This window comes from Adiantum capillus-veneris, chromosome 29, assembly GCF_014529385.1.
Source record: "Adiantum capillus-veneris isolate H3 chromosome 29, ASM1452938v2, whole genome shotgun sequence".
NCBI lineage: Eukaryota > Viridiplantae > Streptophyta > Polypodiopsida > Polypodiales > Pteridaceae > Adiantum > Adiantum capillus-veneris.
The window spans coordinates 129,403,077-129,419,911 of NC_140959.1; positions in this window are offsets into that span (position 1 = coordinate 129,403,077).

Below are 16,835 nucleotides of genomic sequence, written 5' to 3' on the forward strand. Positions count from 1 at the left end.
AAGCTGAGTAGAGTGATCCATATATAGCTCCGACATCAAGGACCAAAATGTATAAAAAATGATGCATAATTAGTGGGAAAGAAATTTGTAGTAAAAGAAACATCAATGATAGCTTAGTAGATGCCCTATTCTCTATACAATGATGTTTTTGGTAAAATGCAACAATACATTGTCTTTAATTTGGAATCCTATCATGGCCAAAAGTCAAGATTTATAAATGTCATTTATTTGTAGTATAAAAAGTGGTGTCTTGGATTCAAGTTCACGTGTCTACTCTCAAAAAATTTCAAATTTCAAGTATAGCAGGAGAATGGAGTTTTAAAAAAAAACCCTAAAAGGACACTTTTATGTCTTGTTAGATTACCAATTTAAATGTTAATAGTACCATGATATATTTTTGATGGTTTGACTAGAATTTATGGGTATATTCATGTGTGGTATATCTTTCTCCTATTAAGAGGATCGAAAATGGGGCTAGCTTTTGCACCGTTATGAAGTGGGTGCTCTTTCTATAGTATCCTTGGGTGATTTTGGATTTTTCATAGCTTGATTTAATGTGTGACCAACCTATCAACTTTGGACTATTGTTATGTGGGGAATGTACCAACCTTATAACAATATTGACTCGATCAAAACGAGTTTAGATTCTACGTATGTATTTTGAAAATTTGACCTTATTTTGTTCACTATTTGGATTAAAAGTGGACATGGAATCCTACCTATGTCAAAGGAGGAGTACTTCTACATAGTACAAATCTAGGTTACCAATCTAGTGTTAAGAGAGTACATGATCTATTTTTTCAATGGTCTGATGGAAATTTATGGGCATATTCACACATAGTTTATCTAGGTCCTATCAAGAATATTGGGAATAGGGTTGGCTTTTGTACCATTATAAGGTGCTCTCTCCAAAGTATATGTGCAGGATTCGAGTTTGTTCATAGTTAGATATACTATGTGACATTGATTCTTGATCTTCATGCTATACTTTACTTGCTACATGGTGATATATCTAATCCTCTTTCTCTTCTATTGATGGTTGTCCTTCTTTGATGGTTGGTGGCGATGTTGCTAATACTGCTTCCCCTTTTGGATTTGTCTTTGTGAAAACATTGGCTAGGAGGGTGTCCTTATGTGCCACAAATTGTGCAAGGATTGTTGCAGTAGCAATCCTTTAAAAGATGTCCAATTCTTTCACATGTATAAGACTTCAAAGATTTAATTTCTAATGCACCGCCCTATAAACTGGATGATGTGGTATTATTAACCTTTTGTTCTTCCTTTTGTAGTGAATATACGTCATCGTAAAACTTAGGTTTGAGATGTTTTTCCTCAAGGAACATAGTTGTATGATCCCTGGGGTCTAATCACAGGAGAGTGAGAGTGAACCTTGAGGTGTTAGGAGCCTTGAGATGCTTTTGATTTACTCTAGTTGTTTATATCTATCATGGTCTTATCGAGGCTCTCATAGAGCTAAAATACATACACAGGTATACATGCATGTATTTATGTTTATACTACATCCAAGTTTTAGTATATACATTTAAGCCGCATTTGGAGTTCAAGCCCCGTTGAATGGATCTTCAAGGTTTATTTGGATTTTCTTTACTCTTATTGGGTCTTATTAAATACAAATGGTCCATTTTGAGAAAAGAGTGCACGTTAGTGGAAATTTGTTCTGCATCGTTCTTAATAATCTCTCATGGGTGGAGATCATCTAGATATATTGAACCATAATTTCTTTATAGTAAAAGTGTTTTGATTTCCTATATAGAGAATAATGTCTACTAGAGGTGTGCTAGTCAACTTTGGATTTCCTATATATATAAGAAGTAGAAGATGCAATCATTTTCTTATGCTGAAGTGCATGTTACCTAGACAGCCCACATGATTTCCTATCTAGAGTCAATATGTGATGTAGGTATCTCTTTTTCCTATAGATATATAGGAAATACACCTTGATATAACTAGTAAAATAGATAATTTTACAAGATACATAGGTTTTTTCCTATGTAGAAACTGATTTAAATTTCCTTGTGAAACAAAGATTGAAGTAATTACTAGGGTTATACAATGGGTATCTTGAAAGATCCCTTGGACCTAGGAGAAAGGGGAAAGGAAAGGGCATACTTTGCTTTGAAAAGGAAACGTGGCGACAAAGTAAGCATGGAGAGATGGAGGAAGGCTAAGGCAATGTTAGAAAAAACCCGGAGTCTAGTGTATTTTAAGCGACTGAAATTGCAAAATCCAAATTAAAGTTTGAGCTTGCCTTTAAGAGAGCCAGGAAATTTACAGAAGTTTCAGTATGATTGCTAGTAGAAGCTTCAAATTTTGACCAAAAAATTGGGAGGGGAAAGTAGCCGACCCCTACATGCCCCTGTTTTTGGCAATTGAGATCCGTTTTTGAGTGCTTAGCATGCACTTTGTCGTAAATAAAGGCAACTATGTCTAAAAACAATGCAGCGACTAATTTCCAAAGCCTGCAATTCAATTTTTGGTTTTAGCGTCTTGTATTGATAGACAATCAGTCTAGCGAGTAGGTGTAGTTTTAGGCTTTGAGAATTCACAAATAGGGGATTTACAAAGTGCCACTTGAGTTTATAGTTCTATATGGAGTGATGAATTTGAAACTATGAGTTAATAAAAACATTTAAAAAAATAAATTGTGACATATACTGAAGACTTTGAAAATATGAGTTAGTAAAAACAAATAATAAAGTAAATTTAGAACATCCAAAAGAGTGTAGCTCACTTGATGGATGAGCCTTCATGATGTAACCACAAGGTTGATGGTTTGAGGCTCACGAGAAGGGCTCGATGGGTGTTACCAACTTCTCCTTTGTGGGAGTTGACAATGTTCCCATTGTACAACTCCTAATGGGTGTGACATGTATAGCAAGTCTGGTTGTAAATATGTATAAAGGTCTCCCTCCTACATTCCCAATGCTAATGGTAAAAAAGAAAAAAGATCGCTCCCATTCCTTCAACTCTCCAACATTCTCATTCTCAACATTTTTTCTGTGGACCATAGGTTGCATGGGTGAGGAATTAGGAAGAAAATTTTTACCACATACATCAGCCCATGACTTGTTTGTACATACAATTTGCATGCCGCATACATCATGGTGCATGCTATCAAACTTCTCCTATTTCATTACATGGTCATACTCCACTTGGATGATGTACTCCTTCAAAGTATTCCAGTCCAGAAGAGAGCATTTACAGTCCTTGAATTTCTCTCCAAGTTGCATCAAATGTGTTGTTTGCATCTCAAGTGTTCTCTTGAGACTCTCATTCTGAATAACAACAATCCTTAGCATGTCATTCTCCATTGCAAATGCTCGTAAGTCTTCACCTTTGTTTACTGTCTCATGCAACAATATCAGGTATGCCATAATCATGGTTTACTGTCAGGGCTAGGGACTTGCTACGCGCCGTGTGCGAGACACAAAGGCTCCTAGCACACAGTCATACAACAGACAAGCTCAGAAGGAAGAATGGTGTGTCACTCACCTTCCTGCGTAGTTGCGAATGAAGGATTCCCGCGCCGCGAAGAAAAGGGAGACGCCGCTACGCCGCGCTCAATCGCCTCGCCGCCGTTGTGCCACCGCAACGCTCGATCACACACACACACTCTCACACTCTCTCTCTCTCACATGTACACACACACACACACACACACAAGGAGATGGTGAAGGAGAAGGTGGAGATGGATCAAGAGCGGCTTCTATTGCACAATGAGAGAATGAGTAAAAATTAGGTTTAGTGGCTTTTATATGAGCTCACCCCATTCACACTTGGGCGCCCATACTTAGCCAACTAACTCCTTGAATATTCCAGTTAGAGTGCGCCTGTCATCGGCGATCACGCTTACCCTGTTCCTATTGGTCTGACAAGCCTGGTACCTGACTCTAAACAATACAACGTTTATAGATCATAGGGTGTTCGTGTGCCGTGAGGGTTAACATGAACATGCCCCCTTCCTGATGTAGATTCCGTCCTCGGAAGCTATCCAGTTGAAGATCGTTCGTTGAGATGGAAGAGTAGTCGACATGGATGTGCGTAGCCTTCTTCAATCACTGCAAAATCAAACAACATTGCCACAGTAATTGCATTCTCATATACAATTAAAAATCATATGCAATTTTAGACAGACAAATTGATTGGTAACAGAATTTTAGACAATTTATCAGCAATAAACATTAAATTGCAATATAATCAAATGCATAAATAGATGTAAAGGTAAAAAATTAAACAAGTCCGGGGTCGCTAATTTAACGGTCAAAAGGCACTAGAGCTCGACTATTAATACCATGGGTAACTTCTCAATTTTTTCTGGTCAATTAAGTTGTTTAATCGCGAGAGCCAAGTATTTGATGTTCGAGGGCTGACTAGAGGCTATACCTAGAAGACCTTATAGTTAAGCTACGATAAAAGGAATTTCTCATGAAATCATCGCCTGACTGATTACCTTTTTTTGACCCCCCAAAGTCTTTTCACATTGATTCAATTTTGATGTGTGTGCTTATTTTGTATGCCTTGGGTTTTTTGCTTTTCAAGGAAAAGCGCCCACACTCGGAACCTCTAGGGCTCTAGTACCATAGGCGATACATGTGAGTGAAGTACCAATTTAAGCAGGGATTTCTCTTCCAGCTTAAAATTTTACACTGTGGCACTTTGATTTTCTGTTTGTTCATTTTCAACATTTTAATTTTGTAACTTTGGGGGGTCATATAACACTGTTACCTTTCCCAGACTCATCACATTAGTAAACTCCCTTTATAATACTTAAGCTAAAGGTCAATAGGGTTAAGCCCACTAGAAAGCCCTAGTACATTTCACACAATGCTTCCTTAATCGGATTAAGAACCTAAGTAACCATTGCTCATTAGGAAGGCATTCCCCATGGTATTAAGAGTAGATTTCTAATACCTAGCTTGGTCAAACTAGCTTAGTCGGACTGCTTGATTTTTAAACCTAGACAAGTGATTATGAAAAAACATTACATTGAATTAAATGTTTGATACTAAGCAAATGCGCTGAATATTAATTATGCTACCAATCACAATCAAAGCAGACAAAAATGGATGCAAAAAGATAAGGGCAATGCTAATGGACATAAAACACCTGTTTGTGTTGATGGTCGCGCTTGATTTGAAGTGTGAACGAGAGAAAGGTTCCATGTAGGTCCAAATCCTATCAATAGCAGCACGCTCCTGTACACACTAGGAAACAAAAGGAATACCTCCAGGAGGCACATTAGTGGGAAAAGGTACCAACACTTATTGAACACAACAAAAAACATAAGGAACCCTAACCTAATTATTTGCACTCTCCCTAGAGAGTCAAGGGCATAGGATATTGTAGAGGTTGGGGGGAAACCCTAAGGCTAAACCCCTATCCTCGTCGTTGAGATAAACAAAGTCATTATCCATGAGACCATATGTGCCATCCGTGTAGTCATGTAAATTTTCTTCTTCATCATAGGTGCCCATGTTTACTAAGAAGGTCACTAGACGCCTATAGTCATCTTGGTCAAAAGGTTAGGCTTGTGCAATGGGAGAAACGCTCTCTACTAAGTATGGATCAGACGTGATCAAGAGACGTATCAGCCATTCTAACTCCTCAAAATTCCTCTCACATGCTAGCGTACCTATCAAATCCCATTCACATGCAAGCACTGGAAAGACCATGTGAAACATTTGTGAAAAGTAACGAGGGTACCTCTCACCCAAGGCAGGAGTGGATGACTCTAGCGTACTATCCATATCTGTACACGCAAATAGATGATGGTTAGAGTGCAAATATTACAAGGGTCGTGTTCTTGTGTATAATTTGTTTTTATTATTTTGTGTTATGGATCTTGCTCTTTTACTTTTTAATCTTGTTTTTGTGAGTATAAGGCTTTATATATACATTCCCTAAGATTGGAGATTGAGAGGTCAGGGAGGAAGGTTGAGAGGGAAGCAAGTGAATGACGGATGTCAGCAAACACTCCCCACTTCCTTGGGTAGATCATACCTTTTGGAAGGAGGTCGTCACCTTTTGAAACCAATTGTTCCAAGTTGTTATGGGTAAAGGCTTTAACCAATAGTTTTCGATCACCCTATGTGTTTCATCTAGTTGCAAGGGTGGTAAGGTACTCTCCCATGATTTTATTTGCAACATTGTTGGAGGTGGTGAATCTACAACGGGAGGTGCAAACTCTTTCTTGCTTGTATGGATATGTACAATGGTAGGTGGAGGTTGTGTCGAAGCTTCTATTTCCGTATAGGAACTACATGAAGAGCAAGAAGCTTCATTTGCTTTTCCTGTTCCTGAGCTAGGTGGAACAAATCGTTCTTTCTTTGGTACCCAAACTAGCTCTGGAGCAGGTGTGTCGCATTCCGTGATTTTTTCCTTTCCACGATTTTCAATTTGTTTTGGAGCCACAGGATTGGGTTTACATGGGCCAGGTGACAGGTAAGAGTACAATTTACGTTTTGGCACCCAGATTTGATCATTTCCTTAATAGTATCCTTGGGCTTTTAATAGTCGTTTAGGAATCCAGTGCCACGTTTTCTTACATTTCTTGGAGCGAGTGGGACGTTTCTTACGAGGCTTCTGTTTTTTAGCATCATCCATGGTTACTAAAGAAGCTTTAGGGACCCACTTGTATGCTTTCTTTGTTATATTAGGATGGTTCTTGTGTGTCTCAAGCTTTCTTTCAACTACATCAGTTGAAGATCTAGAGAGTTGGGCTATGGGGACGTATGGTTCAACCTCCTGGACATGCAATGTCTTGGGTTTTATTTCCTTAGGCAATATCTCAGGGACTATGGCTTGAGTGGTAGGGATAAGAGTTGGTTTTTGCGTTGTGACACCCCCAGTCCCCCAATCAATAGTGCATTTGGTGGCTATCATCCACGTGCGTCCTAGGTTTATATTACCCTCCATAGTTCTAGTAGGCATGACCAAAAAGTCTTGAGCTACAATTCCATTGTCATAACTGACAGCAGTGTGCCAGATTCCAAAAACCGTAGTTTTTTTCTTGTTGACACCCTTGACTTGGATAATACTCTCAGATAGAGGTGGCTTCCCTAACTGACACCACACCCCATAGGATAGCATATTATATTTAGCACCCGTGTCCAATAAGGCATTATATAGCACTTTTCCATAGGCACTATTTAACTCAATAGGGTTAGCCTCTCAATAGGGTCCAACCAATCCTCTTCGATTTCCAGGTGGAATGCATTTGTGACTCCAAGGTTAGCCTCTCGTTTTTGTCTTATATGTTGTTGTCTCTCCTTGGCCTCAGCTTGAGCTTGTATCTTCTTTAACTCGGTTTGTGCTTTGGCGGCCTTCTTTTGATGAATGGCCCGTAGTTCTTCTTGGCTTAAAGGATCATAATATCTTTTGAATTTACTCCCATTGAGGAATCCAATGGTTTCAACTCCATCAAGAGTTTCCACACGAAGGGTACCTTGTGGGGTAATTTCACATACTCTATATAGTCCTTTACCAGGATATTTCAACTTTTTCTTCTCTTTACGTACTCCATACATAAGGACTTTATCACCAACTTTGATGTCCTTGTCCTTCACATGGCGATCAAACCACTTCTTTCTCCTATCCTTTTCCACAAGAGCATTTTGCACAGCCAACTGTCTCTCTTTGTCTAGTTTTTCTAAAATATACAAATGCTTGGTTAAGGGGTTACCATTCCATCCTTCTTGCGAAGCTACCCTAAGACTAGGAATGACAAACTCCCAAGGCATAACCGCTTCTTGGCCGTATACCATTTTGAATGGCGTACAATTAATAGCCACTTTATAAGCAGTACGATAAGCCCATAGACCAGATGTCAGCTTCAAATCCCAATCAGTGCGATGAGCTTCTACCGTCTTGGTTAAAATAGAGATTAGAGTCTTGTTGGTGCTGTCGGCTTGTCCATTAGCTTGCGGGTAATAAGGTGTAGACTTATGGTGGGATATCATAAAGGTCGTGGTAAGCTCTCTTATTACCTCATTTATAAAATGGGTACCATTATCACTAACAATTTCAAAAGGGAAACCAAATCTTGTGATAATGTTCTCAAAAAGAAACTTAGTTGTTGTCCTCGCGTCAGCTTTTTGTGAAGCCTTAGCTTCAGCCCACTTTGTTACATAGTGCGTAGCAACTAGAATATATCGAGATTGAGTGTTGCGAGCTGCGGGACTAATTGGACCTACAAATTCTAAGCCCCATTTTTCAAATGGTTGGGTTACTTTAATAGGATGTAAGGGCATTCTGTCTTTGTGCTTTGTGGTCTTGTAACGTTGACACTCATCACACCCTTTTGTAAAAAGTGATGCATCCTTAAATAAAGTTGGCCACCAATAGCCTGATTGCAGCACCTTTCTAGCAGTTAGGTCTCCTGAAAAATGTCCTCCTGCTATGCCCATATGTGCTTCTTGCAAGATATACAAATATTCATCCTCGCGGGCACAACGCCTAAGAATATCGTCCTTGCCTAGTCTATACAGAGTTCCGGCAATCAAACAATAGGGTTCACATTCTTTTACTAGCCTCCTAGCGATATCCTTACGAAGTTCCTTGGGTGGAAAACCATTAACTAAAAAGTTAACAATGTTCTCACTCCATTCAGGCATAGTCTCAACTATGAATAGGGAAGTATCGAGTAATTCATCATCAACTCCTGTAGGGGCTTCACCATTGGGTATGCGAGACAAATGATCAGCCATGACGTGCCTTTTACCGGGTCTCACTACAATCGTGAAATCAAACTCCAGAAGAATTAACAACCATCGTGTGATTCTTCCTGTGGAGCATGGCTTGTTTACCAGATACAGCAACGCTTGATGATCCACATAAAATACAACTTGTTTGCCAGAAGGTAGTAGCGAAATTTCTTTACTACATAAACCATTGCTAAACCTTCTCGCTCTGTAGTGGTGTAGTTCCTTTCAGCATCGTTCAATTGACGGCTTGCAAAGCTAATGGGATAGTCCAATTTATGTTCTCCTGGTTGAGTGAGAACACACCCAATAGCAAAGTTTGATGCATCAATATGCACATGGAAAATGACATGCCAGTTAGGTGTCCTTAAAATCGGAGCACTTGCTAGTGTTTTCTTCAATTGTTCATAGGCCTGGTCACACTCTTCAGTCCATTTAAATTCAATGAGAAGCTTGTACAAAGGACGTGATATCTCAGCGAAAAATAAAGTAAACCATCGATAATAACCCACGTGTCCCATGAACCTTTGAACTCCCTTGTAATTGGTTGGTGGTGGTAACTCTAGAATCACTTTAATTTTGCTCTCATCGGTTGAGATACCATTCTTAGATACTATATGCCCTAAAATAACTCCATGCTTGACCCAAAATTGGCATTTGAACGGGTTCAATGAGATACGATATAACCTACACTTTTCAAACACCTTCCGCAAACATGATAGATGTTCTTTCCAAGAAGAGTAAACACAAAGGTCGTCTAAGAAAGCTTCACAAAACTCTCTCAAATATTTTTTAAAAGCAGTTTTTATTAATTGTTGGAATGTAGCAGGGGCATTTGTTAAGCCAAAAGCCATCACACGAAATGCAAACACGCCAAATTCTGTGATGAAGGCAGTTTTAGCTTGGTCCTCTAGCGCTATCGTGATTTGGTTGTAGCCTGAGCACCCATCTAGAAAGCTATAAGCTTCCTTGCCTGCAACTCTTTCGAGTACATGTTTGGAATATGGTAGGGGGTAATGGTCTCTTCTAGTAGCTACATTAACTTTTTTGAGGTCCACGCACACCCTGAGTTTCCCATTCTTTTTTGGCACGATAACTATTGGAGACACCCTTCAGAGTGTTCAATAGGATATATGAACCCACATTTGATAAGCTTTTCTAGTTCTTCTTATATGATCTTTGCGTACTTAGGATTCATCGGGTAGGGTCTTTGTTGTACGGGCTTCACAGTGCTAATCATAGGGATTGTATGTTGGACCACAGAAGGTGGAACATCTTTCATATCATGGTATGTCCAAGCGAATATGTCCTTGAGTTCCTTGAGAAGATCTTTGAGGACCGCCTCTTCAACTTCTGTGAGGTCTTGGGCAATAAAAACAGGTTTTGATTCTTCACTGGGGTCGGCTAATTCTATTTCTTTAACTATTGTCGGACCATCATAGATTCCATTATTCCCATCGATAGGTATTCTTTGGGATTTTGTGTACACAACCTTTGCTTCCCCTGTGGTGTAAGATTTGAAATGTTCTGGTGCAGGATGCAAGTCTATGGATTCTGGTTGTGCTTTGGTCTGTGTTTCTATTTCTGCTTTCTTGTGTTGTCGAGCTAACTCTTGGTTTTGATGCCTCCTTGCAGTGCGGCTCAACTTTGGCTTGTCTATGATCTCTAATTGGGCTATGTCATGGGGTCGTGGTCTACACCACATACCATTTTGGAGATATTCACCCCAATCGTCTACCAATTTTCGATGAGCATCACATGCTCCTATATAACTGAGCCATTATACTGAGGATCTCTTCTTTTTTATCCTAGCACGTACATTGGCTCGATATCGACGCCTCTTAAAGTTTTTCTTTTTCTTATTTGAGACCTGCTTTTGATTTGCATTTAGATCTGGCTCACTAAAGGAGTCCTCGTTGGTGTCCTCTTCACTCTTGGAGGAGCTATCATCGGTTGATGTACTCGGTCCTTCCGAATGTTTTGACTCTGAACTTGCTCCACTCTCTAATTCATGAGATTCAGAATCCGTTTCACTCTGGGAGTCCGTGTCTGAGTCGTGTTGGTCAAAGTCTTCTATTGAGCTATCGGTGTCACTGTCAGATTGGTCTACAATTGCCTTGCCCTTAGAAGATGCATGTATGGCACTTATCATGTTCAGAGGTGCAATTTGTGGTACCTCTTCCCCCTCTGGTGTGACCCAAGTGGTTCCTCTATTTCCCCAGGTATCTATGGTTGCAGCTAGGTGTACCCAGTCCACGTTGTCTGATTCGGTCATACCCGGTAACACATCCATGTAAGGAGAATCTTGGCCAATGTCTGTATCCTTCTTACAAGTGTAACAATATTGAAGTGGGGCCGAGTGAACTGTGGTGTCAGAGCGATGATCAATAATGGTTTTACTCCCTAAGGGGTGTACCTTACCAGTCACCAAATCCACTCTAAGGACAGAGTCTTGGAATTGCAAATAGACATGATTTTTAGACCAATCATGAACCATTTGTGCTTCCCTCATGAATGGTTTTCCTAAAATCATTTCATATGACATAAGGTGTTTAGAGAAATCCATTACAATGAACGTATGTCGTACCTTGTGTCCTAGAACTTTGATCTTAAGATCCTTGAGCATCCCCATAGGTTTGGCTATGGTACCATTTTCCCTCTTTACCACAATGTTAGTAACACTGAGGCGGGGTTTTCCCATGGATTCTCAACAATCTTTTGTAACGATGCTAACTCCCGCACCACCATCAAGAATTCCCTTTATAGTTAATCCCTTGGTGGTGATGGGTAGGGTCGCATTAGACTCGTCGCCTTCAAAATACTGCCCTAATTCGTTAATGGGTATCTCGATCACAGACTCGTGTCCATCTAAGTCAAGTGATTGCACATGATTTTCCTCATCAATCATAATCGAGTCAGGCCTATTTGTTTGTGCAAACTGCGGTAATCCCGTTTGTAGCTCTCCGTTAAGGAATGCTCGAAGTGCAAAGAATAACTCAGGATCTCCATACATCTTTGCTATGATCGTGGTTCGGACCTTAGAAGACATGAAGTCCACTAGTTTGGCAACATTCATTGGCATTTTGCAGGGTGTAGGTCCTTGACTAGGAACTGGTGAGGATGAAATCTCATATTCCTCAATGGGATCAGGTATTCCTTCGTTAAACATCCTTTCCAACAAGAAAGGTGTATGCTCACTTTCTGATGTCCCGTCCTCACTCCCTTCTTGGATGATACTAGGTATGGCTAACGGTCTATGGTTCATGTGGGGTGGATGAACTTGCGTGGGAAACACTATGTCATGAATTTTGACATGCATGGGTTCTGGTTCTAGTTTCCTTTGAGTCTCCTCCACTAAACCTCTTAGATGTTTCACCTGCTCAATCTCGTCTACTGGGTTTGGGTACGTCCCAATCTTATTTTTATGATTCTTCCCTTTTTGCCCTTGCGGTTTATCTTGGGGGTCTTGGATTGGATTTGGAAACACTTGTGGTGTTTTCAGAGGCTCTTTATGGTTTTCTCTTATTCGGTTTTCATTTGGTTCCATGTTACGGTTTTCTTTGTCGCTCTTTCCCTTTGTGGTATTGGTTCTAGTCTCCATTGTCTCGATTGAATCTGAATCATCCTCGAGGTCATTCATATACACAGGGTCATCTCTTGTTCCTATGTTTGTTTTGGAACTTGGCTTTGAATTTCCCGTATTCTGCGACCTCTTCCTTCGTGTCTTCTTTTTCTTTCCTTGGATAACTGACGCTGTATCTCTCTCTTCGAGGATATGGCCTGGCCCTTGAAGCATGGACCGTGTAATCGCATAAGTGGGTGCGACGGGTGGTATTCGCGATGTCACACTAGTAATTTCGACCAAATTTAGGGGTGTGATTTTAGGCGCATTTGGGTTATAGGGGCATTGGGCAATCAAGTGATCTATGCCATGATTACATGTGAGTATTGGCATTGCAGACGTGCTCCCTTGATTCATTTGCATCTGTGCAGCATTCTTTTGCAGCCTAATAGGGCACTACGCTGCCCGATGTGGTCCACCACACTCGTAGCATTGAAGAGGTGGCCTCCTAGCCTAGGTTTTGATATTTTGACCTCTGGATGCGAGAGCAGCAACTTGATAAACCGGCTTGACTTGCCCCCAACAATCTTCCATGTAGTATATAGGATACTCTTCCAATGTATCAAGTCCGTAGGCAATACTAGTGTCTATTTCCTCCTCACAGCCATCTACATAAGCATTAGATGGCTTGCAACCCACTTGGTTCATAGGGGCGACTCTTGGATGCGGGGGCTGCGGTCCTAGCATAGGAGGTGGTAGAGGTGTAGCTTGTACAACATTTTGAGATCTAGGGACCATGTGTTGCGGTAGTTTCTCAATAGGTGGAGCAGGCATCCATACAGGAGCTCGAGGCGCATCCGTCCAGGCTACAGGTGGTCTATTTTCCATCATACGTTTGATCATTAAACAATCCTTAGCTTGGTGACCATACCTACCACATGCGTTGCAAGTTTCATTAAATTTTACTCTAAACGTAGGGCACTCACTAGTGCTATGTGGACCTAAGCAAATGGAACACCATTGTTGCTCCCTTCTTGGATACATGTGACTATTTTGAGGGGGTCGATTATCCTTAAGAGATTGTTGGATTGCCTTGGTGAGGTCTGTCAAGAATGTCTCAAATACCTTTGGCTCATTGGCAATGGGCTTTGCAGTCATGGGTTCATACTCAATGGCTTGTGAGCTAGTGGATCTCGTGTCAGTAGACACCCTCATGCCTGCTATCATCAAGTTGTCCTCTAATTGGATTGCATTGGCAGTGACATCTTCCCAGGTTGTGATACCTATAATCACTAGTCCATTATAGATTCCTTCATTCCTCAACCCTCGAATGAATCGATCAAGCAGTTGGTTATTGTTGAAGCGCTCATTTACAGGGCAGCGACAGTTTAAGTGCTTTAGACGACTAATGAAGTCCCTTACTGACTCTCCTTCCTTACGTTTGGCCTTCTGTAGCTGAGATGCTACACCCCAAAGCACACCTTCTCGTATGTACTCCTTTAGAAACAACCTTCGAAGGGTAGGGTAGATTGTTTTCTCATCCACCCTTAGGGTTCTATACCAATCTCCAGCCTTCCCACTTAATGTCAAGCTTAAGGCATTGCACTTATGTAGTTCGTTGCATTCCCCTAAGGAATCACATACTTGTTCAGAGACTTCAATGTGTTTTCTAGCATCTTTGTCCCCATTGAATTTTTATGTGAGTTTGGCAATTTGTACTGCCTTACTTCTAGGCTCTCTATCAGATGCATGACGCATATTTTCTGCGATAGATTGACCTATGGTTTGAGCAAACGCTGCCAAGTCACCTATGTGAGGAGGAAGGGCCGGTGGAGGTACTCTTGGAATCATATGTGGGAGAGGGACGGGTACCGGTCTTGGTATATGTGTGGATGATGCAGGATATGGAACATAACGGGGCATAGGTCCACTCGGATAAGGGCTAGGGAGTGGCACTCGAGGAGCATAAACAAGTGGTACAATTGGAGGTGTGGGGGCCATGTGTGCATAAGGGGCTAGAGGCACATACGGTCGAGGACCCATATTAGGTACTACGACACTAGGTAGTGGCATTGCGCTAACCGTAGATGTCATCGGTACATTCTCTGTCAGGTCTATCCCTAGATTGAGCACTATGTTTTCCTTAGTAGAGGGTTGAGCCAAGTTAGGGAAGCTAAAGTTGTCGCTCGGAGGCTCAGATTGCATAGAGACCCCAGGTGAAATGACGTAAGATGGGTCCATGGGACTCATTAGAGGAGTCTCCATTTGTGATAGAGTAGGCTGTTGAGCCTTGCTCGTATCCAGAAATCTCATGGGGCCAGTTGAGAGTATATTTACCCCTCGGTTTTGCCTTTCTGATTGAATAATGCCATGGATAACATTACAGATCATTTTCTGTTGATCTTCGATGCTTGTGGCACTAGAGGTGGATTGTACAATCTCTATCCATCCTACATGGTAGGCGTGGCCAGAGTGTAGATCCGTCAACACCTCAGTGTGGAGGTCGTATGTCCAATGATCATTAATGAACAATCCTTCTAGAGTCGACGTGTTAACGGTTTCTTGTGAGGTAGAAGCAATGTTGCTCCCCGTGGTTTTACTTGTCACCGACGGTACTCTAGAGGGAACTTCTGAAGGAGGCAGCTCAACAGGGCCTTCTTGGTAAGAAGTTGGCAGGATATCCACATGGACACTCTTTGGGGGTGTGGGGTCCACGTGCGATGTGAAAGGAGAGTCCACTTCCCCACCCCCTTCGTGTGCTTCATTTGCATCAGGTTCCGAGCGAGTAGCTCTACCTAATGTTTCCATGAAACGGCTAAACATATTAGTACTAGTCTGTGGAGCTTTGGGAGGTGCATGGCCTTCTCTCTCAGTGTTTTGGGTAGGGTATGCTTCCATGATTTCTGAGTCGGAGGAGGAATCACTAGCGGCTATTTTAGGGTCTTGGGTGGTTCTACCTTGTGTCCCCGCTGAGGGTCTAGAGCCTATCGTGGATGGGTAATGGGTGTCCATATGAACAGAGGCACCCTCAATATGCTCGTGTTCTAACACCCGCCTAGAGCGTAAGTGCATGTGCTTTTGATACCCTAAGGTGTCAAAAAGCTGCTCTAGGAGGCCTTGTGACTAGTTTTTTTGCATGTTTTTTTGTTAGATTATTTAGAGCGTGACGTGGAATGGGTCGTGTGATAGCTCGAAACGAGCGTATCGTTAGGAGAGATGCGCTATGCTTTACAGCCCACCGTTTGGTTCTATTTTGCTCCAGAAAAGCCCGAAACAGTCTTTTCCTAGCTGGGAAACTAGGCTCCAAATAGCAAGTCCTAGTGTGCAATGAAGGAGAGGAGAGTGTAAGACTTATCCCACATTCCTCACTCCCTCCTTGTGAGTCTAGCCTATATATATAGGAGTGAGACTACCCTATATCATAAGACAGAGACAGAACCTGGGCCTGGGCTTGGGATTGGGATTGGGATTGTGATTGGGGCAAATGATCCCGATCCTGATCTCACTTTTATACAAACCAACCCGTCCATTTTTATAACCTCCCCCTCACTCTCGTTTTAATTTTTCGATTTTTTTTTTTTTGGATATTATTTGGTACGCGTTTTGGTGCGCGTTGACCTCACCTAACTATTTATTGTCTCACCTACCTAGTGACATGCTAATCAGTGGTTCACCTAATTACTAACCTACTTAATTAACTAACTGTGCACCTAACTGTGCACAAACCAGAAAACACAAAAAATGCAGAAAATTGAAACTTGACAGAACTGTGTAGTGCAAACCAGAAAATGCAGAAAACGCAGAAACGCAGAAACGCAAGAAATGCTAACTGTGTAAGCTGAAATCTGAGCTTAATAGAACTAGCAAAACAGAGATTAACAGAACACAGAAAACTTGAATGCAGTCAACAACATTGTGTCTTTCTCTACTGTTTTTGCATAACAACAATAATCAAACTTAAGCCGCGCCTTTCCTACATAAAAAATAGTTTCAATACAATTTACAGGTCGCCATTGGAGCTTCACGCGCAACAGCTCCCCGCCAGCGGCGCCAAAAATGTCACGGCTAGGGACTTGCTACGCACCGTGTGCGAGCCACAAAGGCTCATACCACACAGTCATACAACAGACAAGCTCACAAGGAAGAATGGTGTGTCACTCACCTTCCTACGTAGTTGCGAATGAAGGATTCCCGCGCCGCGAAGAAAAGGGAGACGCCTCTACACCGTGCTCAACCGCCTCGCCGCCGTCGTGCCGCCGCAATGCTCGATCACACACACACTCTCACACTCTCTCTCTCACACACGTACACACACACACACAAGGAGATGGTGAAGGAGAAGGTGGAGATGGAGCAAGAGAGGCTTCTATTGCACAATGAGAGAATGAGTAAAAATTAGGTTTAGTGGCTTTTATATGAGCTCACCCCATTCACACTTGGGCGCCCATACTTAGCCAACTAACTCCTTGAATATTCCAGTTAGATTGCGCCTGTCATCCGCGATCACCCTTACCCTGTTCCTATTGGTCCGACAAGCCCGGTACCTGACTCTA